Consider the following 26,047-nt stretch of genomic DNA (forward strand, 5'->3'; position numbering starts at 1 on the left):
ACCCTGCTGAACACTGTACTTTGCTAGTGTGTTTTGCTTTGTTTTAAGGCTTGCCTTCTACAAAGTAGGGGTGTGCACCGGCCACTTTTCGTGTTTTGTATTTTGGTTTTGGATCTGGATCTTTCTTCGTGTTTTGGATCTGAATTGGTTTTGCCAAAACCACCCTTCCGTGTTTTGGGTTCTGGGTTTTGTGTTTTGGATCTGTATTTTTTTTTAAAAAAGAATAAAAACAGCTAAAATCACAGAATGTGTTGGTTTTTCTGCTCCTATGCTATTATTAACCTCAATAACCTTTATTTCCATTCATTTCCAGTCTATTCTGAACACCTCACACCTCACAATAGTGATTTTATGTCCAAAAGGCTATGCTAAGCGACACGAGTGGGCGTCACAAACACGTGGCCCATCTAGGAGTGGCACTGCAGTGGCAGACAGGATGGCAGATTGAATAACTAGGCCCCAAACAGTACATAATGCAAAGAAAAAAAAGAGGTGCAAGATGGAATTGTCCTTGGGCCGTCCCACCCACCCTTATGTTGTATAAACAGGACATGCACACTTTAACAAACCAATCATTTCAGCGCCAGGGTCTGCCACACGACTGTGGCTGAAATGATTGGTTCGTTTGGGCCCCCACAAAACAAGCTGGCAATTAATCTGTCCCTGCACAAACTGGCTCTACGGAGGCAAGATGTCGTCCTCATCCTCCTCATCCACCAATTCCTCACCCTCTTCAGTGTTGTGTACATCCTCATCCTCACAGACTATTAACTCATCCCCACTGGAATCCACCACCACAGGTCCCTCTGTACGTTCTGGAGGCTGGTCTCCCTGGAAGAGTTGGTAATTAATTTTTATGAACATCATCTTCTCCACATTTTGTGGAAGCAGCCTCCTACGCCTTTCGCTGACAAGGTTCCCGGCTGCACTAAACACTCTTTCGGAGTACACACTGGAGGGGGGGCAACTCAGGTAAAATAGAGCCAGTTTGTACAGGGGCCTCCAAATTGCCTCTTTTTCCTGCCAGTACAGGAACGGACTGTCTGACATGCCTACTTGGATGCTGTCACCGATGTAATCCTCCACCATTCTGTCAATAGTGACAGTATAATATGCAGTGACAGTAGACATGTCAGAAATTGTTGCCAGGTCCTTCAGTCCAGACCAGATGTCCAAACTTTGTCCTGCCTGCCCTGCATCACCGCCAGCGGGTTGCTTAGGATACCTAAGTTTTTTCCTGACAGCCCCAGTTGCGGGAGAAAATGAAGAAGGAGCTGTTGACGTGTCACGTTCCGCTTCAGCTGACAGTGTTTTCACCAGCAGGTCTTTGCACCTCTGCAGGCTTGTGTCGGCTTGGAAAGAGAGACACCACATAGGCTTTAAACCTAGGATCGAGCACGGTGGCCAAAATGTAGTGGTCTGATTTCAACAGATTGACCACCCTGGAATCCTGGCAAAGCAAACGAAGGGCTTCATCCACAAGTTCCACATGCCGAGCGGAATCGCTCCGTATTAGCTCCTCCACTTTCTCCAGCTGCTTCTGTAAAAGCCTGATGAGGGGAATGACCTGACTCAAGCTGGCAGTGTCTGAACTGACTTCACGTGTGGCAAGTTCGAAGGGTTGGAGAACCTTGCACAACACGGAAATCATTCTCCACTGCACTTGAGTCAGGTGCATACCCCCTCCTTTGCCTATGTCATAGGTGGATGTATAAGCTTGAATGGCCTTTTGCTGCTCCTCCATCCTCTGAAGCATATAGAGGGTTGAGTTCCACCGCGTCACAACCTCTTGCTTCAGGTGATGGCGGGGCAAGTTCAAGAGTGTTTGCTGGCGCTCCAGTCTTTGGCACGCAGTCGCTGAATGGCGAAAGTGGCCTGAAATTTTTCGGGCCACCCAAACCGTCTCCTGCACGCCCCTGTCGCTTTTCAGAAAATTCTGCACCACCAAGTTTATTGTGTGAGCAAAACATGGGACGCGCTGGAATTTGCCCAGATGTAATGCCCGCACAATATTGGTGGCATTGTCAGATATCACAAATCCCCAGGAGAGTCTAAGTGGGGTAAGCCACTGGGCGATGATTTCCCTCAGTTTCTCTAAGAGGTTGTCGGCGGTGTGCCTCTTACTGAAACCGGTGATACACAGCATACAGCATAGCCTGCCTTGGAACGAGCTGGCGTTTCTGAGATGCTGCTACTGGTGACGCAGCTGTTGTTGCTGCGTAAGGTGATATATCTACCCAGTCGGCTGTCACAGTCATATAGTCCTTAGTCTGCCCTGTTCCACTTGTCCACATGTCCGTGGTTATGACACTAAGGACACTTTTTCTGACGTTTCTGTACAGTCTCTGTATCGCCTGCCTAGTGAAGTGGAATCTAGATGGGATTTGGAACCGGGGACACACTACCTCCATCAATTGTCTAAATCCCACTGCACTAATGGCGGATATCGGACGCACGTCTAACACCAACATAGCAGTCAAGGCCTCAGTTATATGTTTTGCTTCAGGATGACTGCTGTCATACTTCATCCTCCTCGCTAAGGACTGTTGGAGGGTCAATTGTTTAGTAAAAGTAGTGGTGTTCCTACTTCCTCTCTGGGATAATGAACGACTCCCAGCAGCAGCAACAGCAGCAGCGGCAGCAGTAGGCGTAGCAATGCAGGATCCTCCGGAGGAATCCCGAGTAGGAGAGTCAGTCATGCCAGAGACATGGCCTGCAGGACTACTTCCGATCCTGACTAAGGAGGAAATTGACGAGGAGGGAGTTGATGGTGTGGTTTGCAGGCGCTTGGATACAACAGGACAACAGGATTTAGGTGTCCCTGGACTGCTTACAGTCTTAGCCAAAGTTTCTGAACTTGACAGTAACTTTTTATGAACGCGCTGCAGGTGCCGTATAAGGGAGGATGTTCCTAGGTGGTTAACGTCCCTACCCCTACTTATTTCACCTTTACATATGGTACATATGGCAAGACAGTTGTTGTCCGGATTTGGATAGAAATATTGCCAGACCAAAGAGGTGGAATGTTTGGTCTTCTGCCCAGGCATTACCGTGATGGGCTTTTTCATCCCATGGACAACAACTGTCTCCCCCGGAGCCTGATTTAAACAAACCACATCACCATCAGAATCCTCCTCGCCAACTTCCTCCTCAGTGCCAGCTACACCAGTATCCTCATCCTGTTGTACTTCAACAGTGACATCTTCAATTTGCATATCAGCAAGTGGACTGTGCCCCTTTCAGCACTTGCAGGGGGCGTGCAAATGGTGGAAAGAGCCACCTCTTCCCGTCCAGTGCTGGGAAGGTCAGGCATCGCAACCACCACCACACTTGGACGCTCCTTGGGGATTTGTGATATCTTCTTAGAACGCACAGTTCTTCGCTGTGCTTCTGCCAGCTTAACTCGTTTGATTTTTTTTAGCGGGAGGAGGGCTTCCATCGTCATGTGAAGCTGAACCACTAGTCATGAACATAGGGAAAGACCTTAGCCGTTCCTTGCCACTCCGTGTCATAAATGGCATATTGGCAAGTTTACGTTTCTCTTCAGATGATTTAAATGGTTTTTTTAAGGTCATTTTCCTGAACTTTGTCATTTGGGATTGTATGTGCCCTCTACTATGACATTGGGCATCAGCCTTGGCAGACGACGTTGATGGCATGTTATCGTCTATGTCATGACTAGTGGCAGCAGCTTCAGCACTAGGAGGAAGTGGTTCTTGATCTTTCCCTATTTTATTTTTATCTGAGAAAGTTTGGTCCTCCATTTATGTTATATTGATTTGATATATATGTGCGGCTAAACACAGAAAATAGTTTTTTTATTTTTGCTGGAGAGTAGTGCACTTTGTGGGTTACACCACCCTTTAAGAAATGAGCCAGCCGGCTCTTTACTTATGGGACACAGGCGCACGCTTGGCGCTGCTCCTTTGTTGATGCACGTGCAGCCACAGTGCACACAATTCACAAACACAAAAAATATTTTTTATTTTGTTTGGAGTGCACTTTGGGGGTTACAGCACCCTTTAACGGACAAGCCAGCCGGCCCTTTACTTATGATACAGGCGCACGCTTGGCGCTACTTTGTTGATGCACGTGCAGCCACAGTGCACACAATTCACAAACACAGAAAATATTTTTTTATTTTGTTTGGAGTGTACTTTGGGGGTTACAGCACCCTTTAACGGACAAGCCAGCCGGCCCTTTACTAATGGGACACAGGCGCATGCTTGGTGCTGCTCCTTTGTTGATGCACGTGCAGCCACAGTGCACACAATTCACAAACACAGAAAATATTTTTTTATTTTGTTTGGAGTGTACTTTGGGGGTTACAGCACCCTTTAACGGACAAGCCAGCCGGCCCTTTACTAATGGGACACAGGCGCACGCTTGGTGCTGCTCCTTTGTTGATGCACGTGCAGCCACAGTGCACACAATTCACAAACACAGAAAATATTTTTTATTTTGTTTGGAGTGCACTTTGGGGGTTACAGCACCCTTTAATGGTCAAGCCAGATGGCCCTTTACTTATGACACAGGTGCACGCTTGGCACTACTTTGTTGATGCACGTGCAGCCACAGTGCACACAATTCACAAACACAGAAAATATTTTTTTATTTTGTTTGGAGTGTACTTTGGGGGTTACAGCACCCTTTAACGGACAAGCCAGCCGGCCCTTTACTAATGGGACACAGGCGCATGCTTGGTGCTGCTCCTTTGTTGATGCACGTGCAGCCACAGTGCACACAATTCACAAACACAGAAAATATTTTTTTATTTTGTTTGGAGTGTACTTTGGGGGTTACAGCACCCTTTAACGGACAAGCCAGCCGGCCCTTTACTAATGGGACACAGGCGCACGCTTGGTGCTGCTCCTTTGTTGATGCACGTGCAGCCACAGTGCACACAATTCACAAACACAGAAAATATTTTTTATTTTGTTTGGAGTGCACTTTGGGGGTTACAGCACCCTTTAATGGTCAAGCCAGATGGCCCTTTACTTATGACACAGGTGCACGCTTGGCACTACTTTGTTGATGCACGTGCGGCTACAGTGCACACAATTCACAAACACAGAAAAAAAAATTTTTTTTTTTGCACTTGGGGGGGAGCACCCCTGATGAACAGAGCACCCCCTGGACAACACTACAGCACCCCTTTAGGACTGGGACACTGCAAAGGACTTTGGAGTGGACACAGCCCCTATGGACAACTGACTGCACAACACAGTCCAGCCAGCCCCTATGGACTTTGGAGGAGTGCACACAGCCCCTATGGACAACAGCAGCACAGCGCAGCACAGCACAACACTACACTGCACTACACGACACTACACTACACAGCCCAGCCAGCCCTAACTCCCACCCTCCCTCTTCACTGTCCACAGCCGAGTGAGAAAATGGCGCCAACGTGGGTACCTTATATAGGATCCAAAACCCGCGAGACCCGGAAGGCGGGATGATGACGTTTTGCCTTGATTTCAGATCCGAGTCAGGCAGGAAAAGTCAAGCCTGACTCGGATCAGCTTCGGATCGGGGGGGGCTCGGGGGGGTTCGGATTTCAGAAATCCGAACCCGCTCACCCCTACTACAAAGTGTGTGTATTATTCTTTCTGATTCCTATTGCCATAGGCTTCTGCTAGCCTATGGCTACCTGAGGCTGAAAGGTGTAGGACCTGAGGAGAGGAGGACTATGCGGTCCTGCTGGACCAAGGAGTGACTGATGAGGAGGGAAAGTCACTCCCATATGCCCCTGCTGATGGAGATTAGGGTGAACAACCCGGATGATTATCGCAACTACCTGCGGATGGATGACGCCACATTCCAGGAGTTGCTGCGTCTGGTGACCCCCTATATCCAGAGGCAGGACACCTGCATGAGGATGGCCATTCCGGCTGAGGAGAGGTTGGTGGCTACCCTGAGGTACCTGGCTACAGGACGGTCTTTTGAAGACCTGAAGTTTGGGACTCTCATTTCCGCCCAGGCATTGGGGTGCATCATCCCGGACACATGTGAGGCCATTGTGAAATTCCTGAAGTTCCACTACTTCAAGGTGATTAAAAACACAACAATGTATTTTTGTGTAAAAGTTTTTATTTTTTTTATTTGGAAACACATATGTAACAACCAACATGGCTGTATTTAACGGTGTGTAACCAACGTTACTGTTTTTTTGTTGTACAACAAAACTAACATGCTCTTTATTTTAGCCAAACTAGTATATCAACAAACACTGGCTGATACAGTGACGAGGAAATATTCCTTCATGAAACTTTTTCCCTTTACAGGAACACACATATAAATTTCACATAATACAACAGGTGTATCAAGCATTTTTTGGATGCCCAATAGATAACCAGCTGCAGGGTATAGGGTGTGTCAGATGACGGATCGAAGAGGACAAGAAGTGAATGGTGCAAGTGCAGATTGAGGCCCCTGCAATCTGCCCTTGCGCCATACGTTTGGTCACCCTTTCCAAACTGCATCGTCCGCACCCTATACCCTGCAGCAGGTATTGGCCAACCAAAAACTGCCTGATACAGAAGAAATTTTCGCTATGAAAAATTATCAAATTGGGGTGCCCAAAGAGAAATGCATTTTCAACTATCGCCTATCCAGGGCCCGGCTCATAGTTGAAAATGCTTTTGGAATTATGTGTAGTCGGTTCAGGATATTACATATGACTATAAACCTTTGTGTGGTCAAAATTGATTCTGTGGTCATGGCCTGTTGTGTCCTACACAATTTTTTGCAGGCCAAAAACTCCAAACAACTTGGACCAATGGGTATGACCATGGACGACCAGGAACAACCACACAAGGGTGCCCAAATGCCCTCTGTCGCACCACCCACAGTGAGGGAGACACTACCAACTGCATGGGCAAAACAGGTGAGGGAGCAATACCTGGCCTACTTTAATGGAGTGGGGGCAGTACCATGGCAGGAGGACAGTATATGATAAAGTACTTTTAAAAAACAATAACTTACCAGATCCAAAGAGGATGGTGGTTCACTCCCTGGGTTCTCAGAAGACTCCTCCTCATGGGCCGTGTCCACTAAAAGACTTCTGGATGGACGCTGGGGCTCCACTTCATGGAGGAACTCCAGAAGTTTATAGTACCATAAGGTACTAGTGTAGATGTCATCTGCCCCCGCTCCAGATGCTCGGGAGTTACTTTCCTTCTTCCTCCCTCACGGAAACGGTCTACAAGTTTTGGATCCTCAGTTTGACCCATTTGGGGGTTGCCTCGTCATGGTACCTGAGGCCGAAGGTCACCATGCTGTCAATCACAGCAGCCTTTTTCTGCTTGTTGCTATAATCCTTGGACTTAATTTTCCAAAGGCACTCCTGGGCCCTGTACAACTCCAGAAAACCCATGATGAAGTGCCGTTCTCTAATGCTTGTCATTTCTGGTGAAACAAAAAACAAAAACTGCGTTAAGATATAGGATTTCACATACAAAACTGTAAACAATTATGCTTTTAAAATGTTTATGACGGTTTAATTTCTAAAGTTTTTAATGTTGAATAGTTTAAAAAGTAAATATAACATCCAAAAAAACATAATGGTCCTTAATATCTAAACAATGGTGTGCCAGGGTAAAATAAAACATTGGTGGCACAGTGGTATAAACAAGGGTGTGACAGGGTAAAATAAAACATTTGTGGCACAGGATTATAAACAAGGGTGTGCCATGGTGAAATAAAACATTGGTGGCACAGTGGTATAAACAAGGGTGTGCCAGGGTTAAATAGTTAAATAAAACATTGGTGGCACAGTGGTATAAACAAGGGTGTGCCAGGGGAATAAACATTGGTGGCACAGTGGTTACAGGGTAGCCTGTATAGTACATATACTCACTTGCCAAGGCTCACGATGCTGCTAGCTATTCTCTGTTCTGTCGTCTCTCAATCCCAAAGGGAGAAGGGGAGTGGCCAGGGATTTTGCAAGACCTCGTACATCGTACATCGGATCGTAAATACACAAAAACCACCACGATGTGTGTCACGTCGTACAGAACAGGTCGTAATCTTACGGTTTTCCCATAAGATGTACGATGCAGGATTTACGACGGCTGGGGCGCGCATTGTCATCGTAAATGACCAAAATCAACACAAGATGTGCACGAATGATCGTTACAATCGATCTAAATCGTCCAGATCGTGTAAAAAAAATCGCACCGTGTATGGCTCCGCTTTAGAGTGTCCATTTCTCCTTGAGCCAGGGGGAGATATGATGAGATTTAGGGGGAGATGTATCAAACATCAGAGGAAGCTAAAGTGGACAGAGATAAAGTACCAACCAATCAGCTCCTACAGTAACTGCCATTTTTCAGGCTGTGTCTGAAAACTTACAGTAAGGAGCTGATAAGTTGGTACTTTCTCTCCACTTTATCTCTCGCCACATTTTGATACATCTCCCCCTTAATTCACTGGGATCCTTGAAAATACCTTGATCAAAGTCTGTCTTAGCAATGATTCCACAAATCTTATTCTGACAGCTAAATGCATAATGCCCGCACTACCACAATATACACACACATTCTCAGCACAATGTTTCAGTTTTATATTAATAAAGACAGGTTTCACAATAACATCAACTTGCAGGGGTTCAGGTGAGGCACTAGAAGTATTAGTGGGGCTTTAAACCTAATGCATAATCTTGAATCACTTGCTCTGCCCTCACCCTGTATGTTTGTACATATAGATAAAAACATTTTTAAGTAACTATAAACGTGATCAATATTTTTTTTATATGGAAGGAAAGAATTGTTTATTTTTATTGTAATACAAATATTGCTGGTTCACATAGGGCGGGACGTACTAACACTGATATGTGGTCAAACCTCCAAAAACTGACGTTTTGGAGGATTGACCTCCAATACGAATCATATGATTCAGCTCCAGAAAATAAAACTTTCTGGATCTTGTATCTGATAGGCAACGCCATATATACATAGCAGCATTCCCTGAGAGGGATAAAAATGGAATACATACGTTTCAAAACCCTGCAGCGCCAGCCCGACGTGGACGGAAATCCCGATCGTCTATAAGGTAAGTATGATCTAACCTAATCTACCACCTAACCCTAACCTCCCCCCCTGTACCTAACCCTAATCCCCCCTCTAAGTGCCTAAACCTAACCCCCCCTTTCCCCGCCATCTAAACCTAAGTCCCCCAGGGGGGTGCCTAACCCTAACCCTCCCTCCCCCTAGCCTAAACCTAACCTCCGGGCGGTGTCTAACCCTAAGTCCCCCCCCCGGAACCCTAAACCTAACGCGGCTGTCCGCGCTCGGCGCCCGGCAACCCTTTGATCGGGATGCCGGGCGCCGGTCTCCCAGCGTAGGTTAATTAACCCTCGCCGGGATTCTGTAGTGGAGATGCCGGCGGTCGGCATAGCGACCGCCGGCATCATAAACGCATCCCGATAAAATTAGGTTCCCTCCCAGGGTCCCCCGCAGCTGGCCGACGACCATGCATGCGCAGTAGAACTCCCAGGTCATAAACACGGAAGTCCACACACCGCAAAAGACAGCTCTTATCAGAAGAGCTGTCCTTTGCAGTTTTAATCGCATTAGTACATGCATAACGGCATTAATAAACGCAGCTATGCATGCAGTAAGTGGCGGCATGTATCGCATTTAAAATTCAATGCTTTATACATACCGTCCACAGTCTGAATAGTTTTGTAAAGAAAATAACTTGGTACAATTTTCAGATACACTGCAGAATACTAGGATATTACTGTATATAGCATGGAACAAAAAAGGAAATCATATTATCTTATCCAAATAACCTGCAAGAGTTACTAATTTGTTTTTTTTAAATACACAAACAATGCAATGTAATAAATCAATATACTCAATCAGCACTAGATCATGAAAAAGGTTATAGTAAATATAAAATGAACAAATACAAGTGCAGAGTACAATGTTTTAATTAACTGTATAGCACATGTTTAAGACTAGTGCTAAAAAGCCTTCAAAAACAAAATTATATTCGGAAAAATTAAATAAAAGACAAAAAGTTTCAATGCAAATTCTAAAAAGTGATCCATCTCAATGGTGTTTGAAGAACAAAAAGATATCTGCAGGCGTTACGTGCAGCCCCTAAAGTCACTAAAATGGATATTACCTTTGAAAACATCCTTTTCTCTTGTAAAATATTTAAACTAACGCTTCTAACATCAAGAAGATGTGTTTGTTAATAGACTCTTGGCTGGATTAACCCCCCTCCAGTCACATGTCTTTTGTTTACCTGATCTTTTGAAGCTTGTGAAAATCTATGAGAGTGTTAATGGCTGCTAGAACTACAGACGTAGATATTGGCAATGAGACAGAAAACAAAGCCTGGGAAACCTTGTTTTTATTCTTTATAATGTCACATTCTTCCCTGTAGCATTTCTTGGGGACTGGAAGAGTAGCCTGCTTTAAAATAAAGATTACACGCTCCTGTATGAAACAGGAGAGTGTGAGAATGACCTGTACTCCCAGACTCCATGAACTAGCAGCCTCAGGTGAAGTTGTCTGTTTGTGTGACAGGTTGACAGCTAATCTCCTATTAAACCTTCATTTCAGGATGTAAAGGATTTATTATTGCCATCATGGACTACTAGTGTCTTCCAGGGATCTGAATATGATATCAGCATGCATGTCACTGTAGTGTGGATAACATCAATTCATATTTACTAATGTATGATTAGGGCAAAAAATGTTGGTAAGAGTTTAAAAAAATTCTAAATGCTTTTATTACATGAAAGTAGAATTGTCTCTAGTTGCATCTGCACTCGGGTAATGCCCCTGATGACTTTAACTCATATGACCCATTGCTTCAACTGCAGTAACATTCAGCTTTGTGTTTTTCCTCCAGTATTCCAGTACTGTGCAGTATTGTACAAAAGTGTGACAAGAGACAATGGGTGAGATGTATCAAAGCTTGGAGAGAGATACAGTGGAAAGAGATAAAGCACCAACCAATCAGCTCCTAACTGCCATATTACAGGCTGTGTTTGAAAATTGACAGTTAGGAGCTGATTGGTTGTCACTTTGGGTGGGATGTACTAAGTATCGCCTCAGTGTTGCGGCACATCCTGCTTCTTATCGGGTGCATATCGCAGTTGATTACCACGGTATGTACTTATAAATTAAATTTAAATTGCAAAGGACAGCTCTCCCGATAAGAGCTGTCTTTTGTTATACCCTCGGATAGAGGGATTTCCGAGTTTATCACCCAAAAGTCCCTCTGGCGTCCTTCTGCGCATGCGCAGAAGGAGGCTTGCGTCGCGGGGGGAGATTGGAGGTATCCGATTGCATCCCTCTCAGAGGGCGTCCCGAAAAGAAACCTATAGGCTTCTATTGGGTAACACCACCTGAAGATAACGGTACCCACCGGGACAAAGCCCTGGAATACATCGCATTATGGTGCTTAGTACATATGGGAAATGCGGTAAAAGCCCCAAAAGCTGCATATTTGGGGGTTTTACAGCAACCGACAACCTCTTAGAGAAACTGAGGGAAATCATCGCCCAGTGGCTTACCCCACTTAGACTCTCCTGGGGATTTGTGATATCTGGCAACGCCACCAATATTGTGCGGGCATTACATCTGGGCAAATTCCAGCACGTCCCATGTTTTGCTCACACAATAAACTTGGTGATGCAGAATTCTCTAAAAAGCGACAGGGGCGTGCAGGAGACGCTTTGGGTGGCTCGAAAAATTTCAGGCCACTTTCGCCATTCAGTGACTGCGTGCGCCTGTGTCATAAGTAAAGGGCCGGCTGGCTTGTACGTTAAAGGGTGGTGTAACCCCCAAAGTGCACTCCAAACAAAATAAAAAATTCTTATTTTTTTCTGTCTTTGTGAAATGTGTGGGCTGTAGCCGCACCTGCATCCTCAAAGCAGTAGCGACAAGCGTGCGTCTGTCTGTTAAAGGGTGGTGTAACCCTCAAAGTGCGCTCCACAAAAAATTAAAAATTCTTCTTTTTTTTCTGTCTTTGTGAAATGTGTGGGCTGTAGCCGCACCTGCATCCTCAAAGCAGCAGCGACAAGCGTGCGTCTGTCTGTTAAAGGGTGGTGTAACCCTCAAAGTGCGCTCCACAAAAAATAAAAAATTCTTCTTTTTTTTCTGTCTTTGTGAAATGTGTGGGCTGTAGCCGCACGTGCATCCTCAAAGCAGCAGCGACAAGCGTGCGTCTTTCTGTTAAAGGGTGGTGTAACCCTCAAAGTGCACTCCACAAAAAATAAAAAATTCTTCCTTTCTTTCTGTCTTTGTGAAATGTGTGGGCTGTAGCCGCACCTGCATCCTCAAAGTAGCAGCGACAAGTGTGCGTCTGTCTGTTAAAGGGTGGTGTAACCCTCAAAGTGCGCTCCACAAAAAATAAAAAATTCTTTTTTTTTTCTTTCTTTGTGAAATGTGTGGGCTGTAGCCGCACCTGCATCCTCAAAGCAGCAGCGACAAGCGTGCGTCTGTCTGTTAAAGGATTACATCAGTGACAGCATCCAAGTAGGCATGTCAGACAGTCTGTACCTGTACTGGCAGGAAAAAGAGGCAATTTGGAGGCCCCTGTACAAACTGGCTCTATTTTACCTGAGTTGCCCCCCCTCCAGTGTGTACTCCGAAAGAGTGTTTAATGCAGCCGGGTACCTTGTCAGCGAAAGGCGTAGGAGGTTGCTTCCACAAAATGTGGAGAAGATGATGTTCATAAAAATGAATTATCAACTCTTCCAGGGAGACCAGCCTCCAGAACGTACAGAGGGACCTGTGGTGGTGGATTCCAACGGGGACGAATTAATACTCTGTGAGGATGAGGATGTACACAACACTGAAGAGGGTGAGGAATCGGTGAATGAGGAGGATGAGGATGACATCTTGCCTCTGTAGAGCCAGTTTGTGCAGGGACAGATTAATTGCCAGCTTGTTTTGTGGGGGCCCAAACGAACCAATCATTTCAGCCACAGTCGTGTGGCAGACCCTGGCGCTGAAATGATTGGTTTGTTAAAGTGTGCATGTCCTGTTTATACAACATAAGGGTGGGTGGGAGGGCCCAAGGACAATTCCATCTTCCACCTCTTTTTTTTCTTTGCATTATGTACTGTTTGCGGCCCAGTTTTTCAAACTGCCATCCTGGTTGCCATTGCAGTGTCACTCCTAGATGGGCCACGTGTTTGTGCCGCCCACTCGTGTCGCTTAGCATAGTCATCCAGCTACCTCGGTGCAACCTTTTGGACATAAAAACACTATTGTGAGGTGTGAGGTGTTCAGAATAGACTTGAAATGAGTGGAAATTAAGGTTTTTGAGGTTAATAATAGCATAGGAGCAGAAAAATCAACACATTCTGTGATTTTAGCTGTTTTTATGCTTTTTAAAAAAAAAATACAGATCCAAAACACAAAACCCAGAACCCAAAACACCGAAGGCTGGTTTTGGCAAAACCAATCCAGATCCAAAACACGAAGAAAGATCCAGATCCAAAACCAAAACACAAAACACGAAAAGTGGCTGGTGCACACCCCTAATTTAAACCATATAGTGCAGTGTTGGCTAACCTTGACACTCCAGCTGTTGTGGAACTATATATCCCAGCATGACCTGCCACAGTTTTAGCATGCCCTAATAGCAAAACTGTAGCAGTGCATGCTGGGTTATGTAGTTCCATAACAGCTGGAGTGTCAAGGTTAGCCAACACTGATATAGTGCATAGCCTATTAAATATACATTGCTTCATGAACTAATGCATTGCAGATCAGCTGCAGTGCATGACATCAATACATATATACTTTAGTACAGTTTATTATAAACCATGTGCAGTGTGCTTTTACACTGTCCTTTTAAAAATGGCGCAAAGGCATGAGGGTTAATCCCCTCAATGCCTAGGGCAGCCATTTTAATCACGTGTGGTCGGCCTCCGGCCACAGTGACTCATATAGCCTCCCTCAGTCCCTCTCCCATTGTGCTGGCAGGAATGAGATGACGCATTGAAGTCATCGCGTGTCTGTCTCTCCTGCCACATGAAGAGGAGCTGCTGGAAGAAGAGTGAGAGGACCAGACTCATGCAGATGACTGTGAATAAGTGGTGAAGGAGGAGTTCTGAGGATGGCATGAGGAGTGCAAGAGAGAGGTAAGTTGGAGGTAGCTGCATGAGAGTGGAAGCCACATGAGGGAAAATAAACTGCATGAGTGGAGATAAACTGTGTGAGGGCCCGGGGGAGAGGTGTCAGGTGGAGAGCTGTGTAAGAGATATGTGTCAGGGGTAGAGCTATGTGGCATAATGTGTTAAAAGAGGGATAAGTGTGTCGCATGATGTTATAAGAACCATTACTGTGTGGCATAATGTGTTATAAGAGACATTGCCAGGAGTCAGATGCTGACGCAATGTGGGCCTATGTGTTTTAAATCTAAAGGTGCCTACACACTAGACGATGTGCTCACGATGCGATATCATGAGCTATTTCCCTCGAACTCTCCCTGGCAGCTCCCTGGCACTCCAGGACACGATATTATACTAAAAAGTGTCCAATCTGACTTAAGATCTATCTTGCACAAAATCTATCTATTGCACAAAATCTTGTATGAGAAAGGAAAATCTTGCCTGCAGTAGGCAAGATCTGAAGATGCGATGTACGACCAGCGGGTACGTGCATCGTGATCGTGAGTGGACACTCACGATTTGGACATATTTTACACGATTTGTCGTTCTGATGCATCAAAATCAGGCAAATTGTGTAAAATATCGTCTAGCGTGTAGGCACCTTAAGGGCCTATTTTTACTCCCAGGCCGGCCCTGAGGAGCTTTATCATTTAGCACGTGCATTATGTTTCTACGCGTAATACAGGCAATTTACGAATGAAGACATTGCTCATTCTTGCTCACAGCCCTATGAGGTACAAGCAAAAATCAGGGAAGATCATGACCTAAACCTCACACAGGTGCTACTACCGGTTCCTCGCAGATAATTGAACCAGCCCACTATAGTCAATTGTAATACTGTAACTACTGCACTGTGGGCCTGATTCAGCAAGGAACGCATGGATGCAGACGCACGCAATCGGCCAATTGTTGCGTACTGCGCATGCGTATGCAATGGAAACTGCGTTTGCAGAGGCTACGCAGATCCAGAGCACAGTGATTGACAGGAAGTGCCATTTGTTGGGGGTTTGTTAGGCAAATGCAGGCGTGCCTGTGCGTTTGGATGACGTTTTAAGGGGTGTACATATTTAAGCCTTTGCGGTGACGGACGAAGCCTGAGGTTTAGTTGCACGCAGGAAGTGGCAGAAATCCTGAGTGAAGTCAGGTCAACCACTATTATGCTCATGTGTTCAATGGTTCTCGATGTTTCCGCTGACTTGCGTGGTATAATAGGACGCTCGTTAAGGGAAGTGGGTGGTATTATGTAGTGCTGGGAGTAAGCTTGTTATGCGTGCCTATGCATTTACCGCGGACGGGTGCGTGCGTCTGCATCCGTGCGTTCCTTGCTGAATCAGGCCCTGTGTTAAAATCTTGCACTAAATAAATATGTGTTTGCGCTATTATTTTATTTCTTTGCCCTAGTTATATTTTTCATAGAATTTACTTGATTTAATTAAATTTTAAAGAAATAGGTCAAACCTAGTGCAGGCATATTTCTTTTGTGTTTTTGTATGAAACTTTTCCCTAGTGTTGTCAGGACTGCTGTCAGTCAAGGCTATATAAGGCCTAGTTAGGTATGGCTCACAAGCCAGCCTCTGGGCCTGATTCAGACCCGCTCGTGAGCGCTGAGCGCTTGCAAGCGGGTCGATGTTGCCCAAGTGCGCATGCGCACGATGGAGGCGGCTCCGTCGTGCGCATGTGCGAGACCCGAATAACGACGGCCAAGCCGTCGTTATGTGTCCCGCACCAAAGGGGGCGTGCTGTCGATGGTGACTGACAGCACGCCCCCTTTGGTGGGCGTGCTGGGGGCGTGGCTGCCCAGATGGAGGCGTTCCTGTGGGAACGCCTACCGTCTGGGGCCGGCCCCACTGACATCACTAGTGATGTCAGTGGGAGTGCTTTTGACTCTGATAGAGCCAAAAGCACTCCAGGGCTTGCGGCAGCGAGACCCTACCGCAAGAGTCTCGTCGCAAGCCCGATGGTCGCGATGGTCTTGACCATCGCGACCATCATTTTGGCCTCTCGCTATAGCTGTGGGTGGTCACCCACAGCTATGTGAGCGGCCAGGAGGCCGCTCCAAACAGTAAGAGGGACGGCCCTGATTCAGAGCGAGCGCTCTGTCAGAGCGTCCGGCTCTGAATCAGGGCCTCTGTCTCCATATTACCCTCTGTATCTGGGAGGTGGATACATTTTAACTACAATCTAAAGTTAAGCAAATACAGGGGCATACCTACCCCTTGGCCAGGACAGCATTCACCAGGGTCGCCAGCCAAGGAGGGCTCCTGGCAGCAAGGGCTGTTGGGAGCTATAGTTTATTTTGAGTTTGATCACTGTAGTGCAGTGCGGTGCCAGACCCCGACACCACTAACAGTGCATGTTCTACTGCACTAAACACATAGGACCTTATTTATGAACATGTTTTATCATTCACACCGAGAGATAAAACTTGCTGCGTATGGTAAATGGGTCTCCAGCCAATCAGCTCCCAACTGTCATATGTTTCAAAAATGACAGTTGGGAGCTGATTGGCTGGAGCACCATTTATCATACGCAAATAAGGCACATTAGTGCTATCAAAGAGCAGAGCCAAGTAGGGCAGCCAGCAACAAGCACTGGAGACAGAGGGGGTCATTCAGACCCACTCGCGAGTGCAGGACGCTCGCAAGCGGGTCGATGTTCCCCCAATGCGCATGCGCACGACAGAGGGAGCTCCGTTGTGCACATGTGTGAGACCCGGACAACGACAGCCAAGCTGTCGCTCCGGGTCTCGCAACAAAGGGGGCGTGCTGTCGATGGTGATTGACAGCACGCCCCCTTTGGTGGGCGTGCCGGGGGCGTGGCTGCCAGACGGAGGCATTCCCATGGGAACGCCTACCGTCTGAAGCCGGCCCCACTGACATCAGGGTCTCCGTCGCAAGCCCGATGGCCGCGATGGTCACCCACACTATGCGAGTGGCCAGGAGGCCGTTCCATTTCCATGTAGGAGGGCACTGATTCAGAGCGAGCGCTCTGGTCAGAGCGTCCGGCTCTGAATCAGGCCCAGAGGCCCTGATTCAGAGCCGGATGCTCTGATAGAGCGCTCGCTCTGAATCGGGGCCGTCCCTCCTACTTTTTGGAGTGGCCTCCCGGCCGCTGGCATAGCTGTGGGTGACCACCCACAGCTATAGCGAGCGGCCAAAATGATGGTTGCGATGGTCAAGACCATCGCGTCCATCGGGCTTGCGATGAGACCCTTGTGGTAGGGTCTCGCTGCCGCAAGCCCTGGAGTGCTTTTGGCTCTATCAGAGCCAAAAGCACTCCCACTGACATCACTAGTGATGTCAGTGGGGACGGCCCCAGACGGTAGGCGTTCCCATGGGAATCACCATCGACAGCACACTCCCTTTGGTGCGAGACCCATAACGACGGCTTGACCGTCGTTATTCGGGTCTCGCGCATGCACACAACGGAGCCACCTCCGTCGTGCACATGCACACTTGGGCAACATGGACCCGCTTGCGAGCGCTCGCGAGCGGGTCTGAATCAGGCCCAGAGAACAGATCTCTTAAGGTAGAGTGCGCTGGAGAGGGGAGTCAGGGACAAATTGTTTAAGTAAAGCTGGAGTAGAGAGAGAGTGAGTAGCGTGTGGGGGACTCACTGAAATAACTGCTCACCCCTGCCTTACAGCCACAGCTCAGTGCCAGCGGTGGTGGTGAACTGCTGCCTCCGCCCATGGGAATGGGGAGGGAAAACAGGCAAATGACACTTCCTATGTCCCCGCATGTACCGGAAGTGACGACATCCCGGCGGGAGCTGGAGCACACACACAGTGTATAAGGGGTACTACTGTGTAGAGTAATGTTAGTAAGGGGCTCTAGTGTGTGGAGAAATGTGTATAAGGGGTACTACTGTGTGGCGTAACGTGAATATGGTACACTACTATGCAGTGTGATGTGAGTAAGGGGCACTACTGTATGGTGTAATTCAGGGCCGTCCCGAGCATAATCTTTTTGGTAAGTGGCTATAGATTTTGGCGCCACTTGGTGAAATAAATGCTCATATTTCAGTGTGTGAAATATTGGGAGTACATGTAATGATATAACAATTACAAAAGGGAATCTGTAGATCAAAAGACCTACATATGGCTATAATTTAAGACTATACTCAGTGGCGTCACTAGGGTTGGTGTAACCGAGTGCAGTAACTCATGGTGTCAACCCGCATGGTATTTCTCCTGAATCAGACCATACAGAATCCTTACAATGGCCCCAAAAAGGAAAAAAAACACACACATGAACCCCCACTGTGGAGGGGCCCACGTGATAAATAATAAACACACACACACACACACAGGCCACAACATGAAAAAATCAAACATATAGGCCCTCCACATGAAAATAATAAAACACATAGGCTCCACATGAAAAAAGAACACATTAGCCCCCATGTGAAAATAAAACACACATAGGCCCCCACATGAAAATGTATGAAGTCTTTATACAGCAGGACCACCCTGGGTGCTAAGCTACAATTATACCCAAAGATACATATTAGAGAGGGTGACAGCACTTAGTGACAGGGAGAGGGTGACAGCACTGGGTGATCAGAAGAGGGTGACAGCAGAGGGTGACAGGGAGAGGGTGATAGCACTGGGTGACAGGGAGAGGGTGATGACAGGAAGAGGGTGACAGCAGTGGATGACAGGAAGAGGATGACGGCAGGAAGAGGGTGGCAGCAGTGGGTGACAGGGAGAGAATGACAGCAATGGGCGACAGGGAGAGAGTGACAGCAATGGATGACAGGAAGAGGGTGACAGCACTGGGTGAAAGGGAGAGGGTGGCGCCAAGAGAGGCTGAAAGCAGTGGGTGACAACAGGAAGAGGGTGACAGGGAGAGAGTGACAGCACTAGGTAACAGGGAGAGAGTGACAGCACTGGGTGACAGGGAGAGAGTGAGAGCAGTAGGTGACAGGGAGTGAGTGACAGCACTGGGTGACAGGGAGAGAGTGAGAGCAGTAGGTGACAGGGAGTGAGTGACAGCACTGGGTGACAGGGAGAGAGTGAGAGCAGTAGGTGACAGGGAGTGAGTGACAGCACTGGGTGACAGGGAGAGTGTGACAGCAGTGGGCGACAGGGAGAGAGTGACAGCGCTGGGTGACAGGGAGAGAGTGACAGCAGTGGGTGACAGGGAGAGGGTGACAGGGAGGGGGTGACGGAGAGTGTGACAGGGAGAGGGTGACAGCACTGGGTGACAGGGAGGGGATGACGGCAAAAGAGGGTAAAATCAGTGGGTGACAGGGAGGATGAACGACCGCAATGGGTGACAGGGAGAGGGTGACAGCAGTGGGTGACAGGGAGAGGGTGACAGGTAGAGGGTGACAGCCAGTGGATGACTAATGTACAGTGTTTCAATTTTCTTATCTGGGCCCAGAACTGTATGGTAGGGAATGACTTTAGACACTGGCTGATGACGTCAGGGTCCTCTCCATGAAGGGGATTTAGACATTACCCTGCAAGCATGTGGATAGCTGCTCCTCGTTAGACGTAACGCCGGGGACGGTCACGAGAATGTGACGTCAGATCCCCGGCGCCCAAGCACAGCCTTCAGAGAGGGGAGGAAGCCAGGGAACATAACAGAGAGGGAACAGCCCGGCCCCTCCTCCCTCTCCAGCCGGGCACGGACTCCAGTAACTAGGCTATATAACTCTGGGGGGAGGAGCTGAGGAGAGGGGAGGAGTAAAGAGAGTGGTCCCTCCTCCCCCTCCAGCCGTGTCTGTTTACTTTAGTGTCAATCATTGTTCGGTGTTCACTGTTCAGGCTGCGGCACTGGCGGTGGGCAGCGCAGTGGCATACAATACAATAAGTCAGTGTGACTTATTGAAAAGCCGGCTACTGCGGGGGACCGCAGCGGGACTCAGGAAGATGGCGCCCTTACAGCTAGGCGCCATACGTGGCTGCGTACCTAGTGTAATGGGCCGGCCGGCCCTGGTGTAGTTTGAATTGGGGGTACTATAGTGTGGCCACACCCATTCCCCACAAGACAACATCCCTTTTTCGGCACATGCGCCTTCCCTATTTCAAATATGGAGGGGTGCCAGTCCCTTACTTTACCAGCGGCCCTCCGACCACTAGATACACCCCAGGGAAGATATGCTACTGAAGGAACTTGCAGAGGTAGCAGATCCCTTGACATTGGGTAGAAAGGTTAAATGTTTTGATCAAAATATGAACAAAGTTCCCATTAGTTTATTTGCTAGATACATACAGATTGGTAGTGGCATAAGGAACAGACTGGGGCTGTAATTCGGCACCGGTATCCCTTACTTTGAGTGCGTGTGACAAAGAGGAGTGTCATGATTCACAGGGGTATATCCTCGTGGCAAGCCCTGTTTCTCTGCATGCTGGCTGAGCAGAGCACGGGGGGGAGGGGTGGAGCTGCTCGGCCAGGCTTCCGTATGGCCCAAACGACCCATCAGGCCATCGGCCCTTCTAGCATTTGCCTGAAGCGCCAATTGGCCAGTCAAGCCCTGAGTGGTGGTGATAAGCACTGACAACTGTCTTTTTGTTTTGTATTTCTATATGGCATTAATATTGCAACACAGCTGGTGCCGTGTACAATATGCATATTTCTTTTCTGTAAATAAAAACTAAAGCTAGAACTCCGACTGTTTTCACCCTTTTCCTTTGTAAATTGCCTCTGATGGGATACATTTATTATCCTGACAGCGGAGATTCCAGCGGTCACAATTCCGGCGAAGGAAACCCGACACATATTGGAATACTGGGCGCCGGCATCCAGACTGAAGGAATCCCGAAGGTAAGTAGCGGGGTTGGGGGGAGAGTTTGGGGTTAGGGTTAGGCACTAGGGGAGGGTTACGGTTAGGCACTAAAGTGGGAGGGTTACATTTAAGCACAGGGGAGGGAGGGTCAGGTTTGGGCACTAGGGGGTAGGTTAGGTGGCACCGAGGAGGGAGAATTAGAGTTAGGGTAGGGGTTAGGTTAGGAATACTTATGTTGAGCCAATGGGATGCCAAGCTAGTTGGGATGCCGGCATTGAGATTCTGGCCGCCGAGATCCCGAACCCCGGCATCCCATACACAACTCCCTCTGAGAATCTGCCCCAGAATTGTACTGCTGACAATTTTTACATAGAAGACATAACTACTTACAAGGAGGAAATGGTAGCTTAACAGTTGCATCACGCTCCTGGCAATACCCAGCACTGTCAAAAGATTGTGATACAGGGGTCAGGTCCCCAATACCCATGTACCCTCTATTCCCCCACTATGAAAGCCCTGGAGTATTATATAGGATGAATAAGATACCTTTGTAAAAGTTTAATAAGGATTGCTGCAGACAGTTTGACAGCTGAAGAGATAACTGGGCATCCTGCCTAAGTGAAGGATAACTACTGTGCCTTATGCCAAGTGAAGAATTTACAACATGTCCAGGACTGAAAGGGTATTATATGGACTTTCCGACATAGTGAATTATTCCATGCCCTTCCTCAGTCCCAAGTAAAAGCTGCTTCTGAGCCAAGTCCACTGTTAATCAAATACGAGTCCTACATTAAAAAAAAAGTTGTGTTTTTCATGGAATCTACTATTATGATCTATTCATGTGCTCTCATATGCTACAAACACACTCTCCATTCCTCTATAGTGTCTGTGTTACTTCCTGCCCGAGGTATTGATGTCCAGTGCCTATACACTGGCCTTATTTCCTCCTCCAGATTCATGCCTGGCTGTAATCAGATTTCTCACTTCTTTGGAACACTGGGCCTGATTCAGAGCTGAACGCTCTGACCAGAGCGCTCGCTCTGAATCAGGGCCCTCCTACATTTTTTTGGAGCGTCCTCATGGACGCTCGCATAGCTGTGGGTTACCACCCACAGCTATAGCGAGCGTCCATGATGATGGTCGCGATGGTCTTGACCATCGCGACCATCGGACTTGCGACGGAGACCCTGCGGTAGGGTCTCGCTGCCGCAAGCCCTGGAGTGATTTTGGCTCTATCAAACTGACTAGTGATGTCAGTGGGGCCGGCTTGAGACGGTAGGCATGCCCGCCAAAGGGGGCGTGCTGTCAATCAACATCGACAGCACGCCCCCTTTGGTGCGAGACCCAGAGCGATGGAGAGCCCGTCGCTCGCCGGGTCTCGCGCATGCGTAAGACGGAGCTCACTCCGTCGTGCACATGCGCAGTGGGGGAACATCGACCCGCTTGCGAGCGTACTGCCGCTCACGAGCGGGTCTGAATTTCTCTACCTTCCCGTAGGACCTCACAAAGAAATGGGTATTTATAGTAACTAATAAATTGACAGCAGGTGATCCACTAATTTCTAATGCTGGACATACACTATGCAATTATCTGTCAGATATCTGTCCAATCTGGCTGGTTGGAGTGAAAACCTGGTAATGTATGGGAGCAAATAACAATATAAATTTGCTCCCAAACACTAGAAAATGGACAAGGTTTTCCTTCCCACCAGACAGATTGTACAGATATCTGACAGATGATTGTAGAGTGTACAGTATGCCCAGCATTACATAGAGGAGTCAATGAAAATATTTGTGTGATCTTTTTTTAGCTAATGCATTGCAACTGTGCAAATATGACTAGAAAGTACTTTTTACATTAATCATTTCTGTTTTGTTTATTTCATTTTTGATAATTAGTGGAAAGATTATAGAATATTTATTTTGATCTCACATGGATCTCACTAATTTGCCTATCAGTGCCAAAAATACTATTTCAGTTTCAGAATCTTCGGCAGCAAATTTCAGTAATTGTATCTGGAAAAACCATATAGCAGTGCAAAGGATGCAAAAACTTGGATTTTGTTATACATTCCGGGTAAATACTGGCTGCAGTCAAATGCGCTCCTCAGAGGACTGTATTTTATATTTTGATCTTTAAAGGGGTGTTAGTGACCACCCTAGCAGTTATTGCAGCACCACTGGATTGGAGCGTGAGTTTTCTTAGGGGTACTGTAAATACTGGCTGCCTTTGCATGTTGGAACTGAGGGCCTGATTCAGAGTTGGGAATAGAGAGAGATATCTCTCTCAACTGATCATCTTGGTGAAACCATGCTGCACTGCAGGTGGGGCAGATTTAAAATGTGCAGAGAGATTTAGATTTGGGAGGGACGTGTCCAAACTGACATCTAAAGTGCAGTGTAATAATAAAGCTGTGCAGTATTTGTGAGCTACATGCAAAAGCAGCCAGTATTTACACTACATGCAAAAAAAATTATTTATTTACATACACCCCTTGCATTGCAACATGGTTTTCCCAGGTACACAGTTAAGTGCTATCTCTCTCTCTATTCCCAACTCTGAATCAGGCCCTGGTTCAGAGTTGTACGCTATGTCGATGTTTTCGCAGTTGAGCGATTATTGGCATCTGAGCATGCGTCTAAGTCGCACTGCGCGTGCATCAAGGTACATTACCGAGTGTTTACTTGCAGCCAGGGAGCCAGTGTGATTGACAGCCAGGGAGCATTTGGGGGAGGCAACAGGGTGTGTCTTGAGTACGCCAGATGACATCAACAGGTTGATTTTGTTCCAAACAGATATTAGATATAAGAAAATCCAACCTGTTGATGTCATCTGTGCTCACTTACCTGAATGAGGACCTGTCAGTTGTGACGTTGTGACCTGGTCTAAAACAAACCTTTTGAGGAACATTTATACTTGTACCCAGGTGAGTTTATATATACAAAGCGGTTCTATACTGGTTCACAACAAGACCGATCTGAGAACTAGATAATGAGTTTTTGAAGCATTAAAGATACCTTTATGTGAATGCATCTCACCTTATTTAGGTGAGTTTGGAAAGGATTGTTACCATACTGTGGTGTCGTTATGTACTGTGTGGAATTATTGAATGCTGTGTATGTCTTATCTCCAACAACAGGGATGTTAGATCTAAAAGTGCGTATCCACTAAACGAGAGTGGAACGACTGTATGTTTACAACATTGTAATCCTACAGTCTTTCCTCTTCCCCTGCAGTGCCTACACTGAACGATATGTCATTCAGTGTAGGCATCCTCCCTCATCCCTGAACATGGTCAATCTGTCATTATCGGCAGATTGGCCAGCATGTTCAGGCGATGGTTGATGTCGGAAACAACCAGCGGGAGCGCGCATCGCTGGTCTTTTCCCACATTTTCATGCCTGATTTGTGCACGATTAATGAGCGATTGAACAATATCATTATTGTTAATTTTAATCACCAAGTGATCTTAATTGAAGATCTCTACATTCCATGTATGGGACTGCGCATTTTATTGGACCAGTCATATTTCTGTTTGTGTATTTGGAGGGGTGGTGCTCCTGAGTGTGGACTAAACAGCAGTCTCAGGGCGCAGGTTGCTTACACATATTTTGGTATCTGTATACCCAATTTTGCAGCATTAAAAGAAATCGTAGTGACGTGAGAACATGTGAAGATCGATTGGAAATATATGTTAACAAGTTCATAGAGAGTAGCCTCAATAATTAATTAAGCAGGCTTTGCACAAAACTCGGGATACTGATAGAAATGAATGGTAGAAATACAAGACAAGGGAAAGTAGAGAAGATAATATTAGTTTCATTATGGCCTATAATAACCAAGAAAAACATGTTAGAAAATCTTTCGTGAGGCTCAAAGACATTTTGAAGACAGACTCATTACTTTGTAATTTTTTTCCAGAAAAACCTCATTATTTTTACAAAACCCAGGAACTTTAAGGATATCCTGGCATTTAGTATGCTCAGATCTAAACCATTTGAGGCCAATAATCTATGGTGTAGAAAATGTTTTGGGGTTTTTTTTTTGTTTTTTTTTAAAGGTGGACAATGTAACATATGTAAATTGACAAAGTTTTTTTAAATGCTGTGAATACTAAAAGTTTTATGATTAAATACAGTATTTTATGAATTGTAATACTTTGTGTGTAATATATGTTAGAGTGCCCTAGTGGGCTCTAATATGTAGGGAAAGCCAAACGTCCACTAAACTTGGGGATCCAGGAACATGTTAGGGTTATTAAAAAAATTTAAAATCCTTATATCCCTAACAATTATAAAATGACACAGACTTTATTCACAAACTATGCTTTTTTCATGGGTTGAGGTCAGTTAGCTTTTATTGTCCTGGCAGAGGACGTATGTTGGGTACACACTTGGCAATATGTCATCCGATCCAGACGGTTTGGACATCATATTGGGCACATCATCTAGTGTGTACCCACTATGTCGCTGACGATGCATGCTCTGACATCGTTAGCGAGGGCCATGCTGCCGAATGCAGCATGGCCCCCGCTCTTGCTGCCGGCATTGGCAAGTGTGTATGTACTTGCCGCTGCTGGCACACCGCCTGGTCGCATCGCTAATGAGGTCAGTACACAATAGACATAGTCTAGTGTGTACCTGCCTTCAGCCTGACAATATCCAGCAGCGTGCCTGGCAACCAACGTAGTATCCAGTTCCTGGCAACTACTGAGTCCATCCAGCACACACTGTCATCCAGCAGCAAGTGCATGGACCACTAAACCACCCACCTCCTAGGAACACTGGCTACCTTTTAGGAGTAGCTGTCCACAGTAAGCACTGACAGCGGGGGAGCTGGCATCTGGCATCAGAATATTCCTGGCATTTAACCCTGAATTGCTGACCACTGAAGCGACTGACAGGTGGTAAATGTACTTTCACTAATATAGGGGTCCATGTACTAAGCCTTGGGGGCCTATTCATCATACCTAAAAAATCGATGGAGGTAATTAGGTTTAGAACTCGCATGGAGTTCTACCTAATTACCGGAGGAATTCATCATTCCTCCTCTCCATAACTATCTATTTAGAATAGCTGACATATTTGCAATGACAGCTTTTCGGAAAATAGATAGTTTTCCCTGCCTGCTCTAACTTACCGCAGCTGGAATCCGTGCTGCGCTTGCGCT

The sequence above is a fragment of the Taudactylus pleione genome, unplaced genomic scaffold, assembly GCF_031769625.1.
Source record: "Taudactylus pleione unplaced genomic scaffold, aTauple2 ptg000114l, whole genome shotgun sequence".
Lineage (NCBI taxonomy): Eukaryota > Metazoa > Chordata > Amphibia > Anura > Myobatrachidae > Taudactylus > Taudactylus pleione.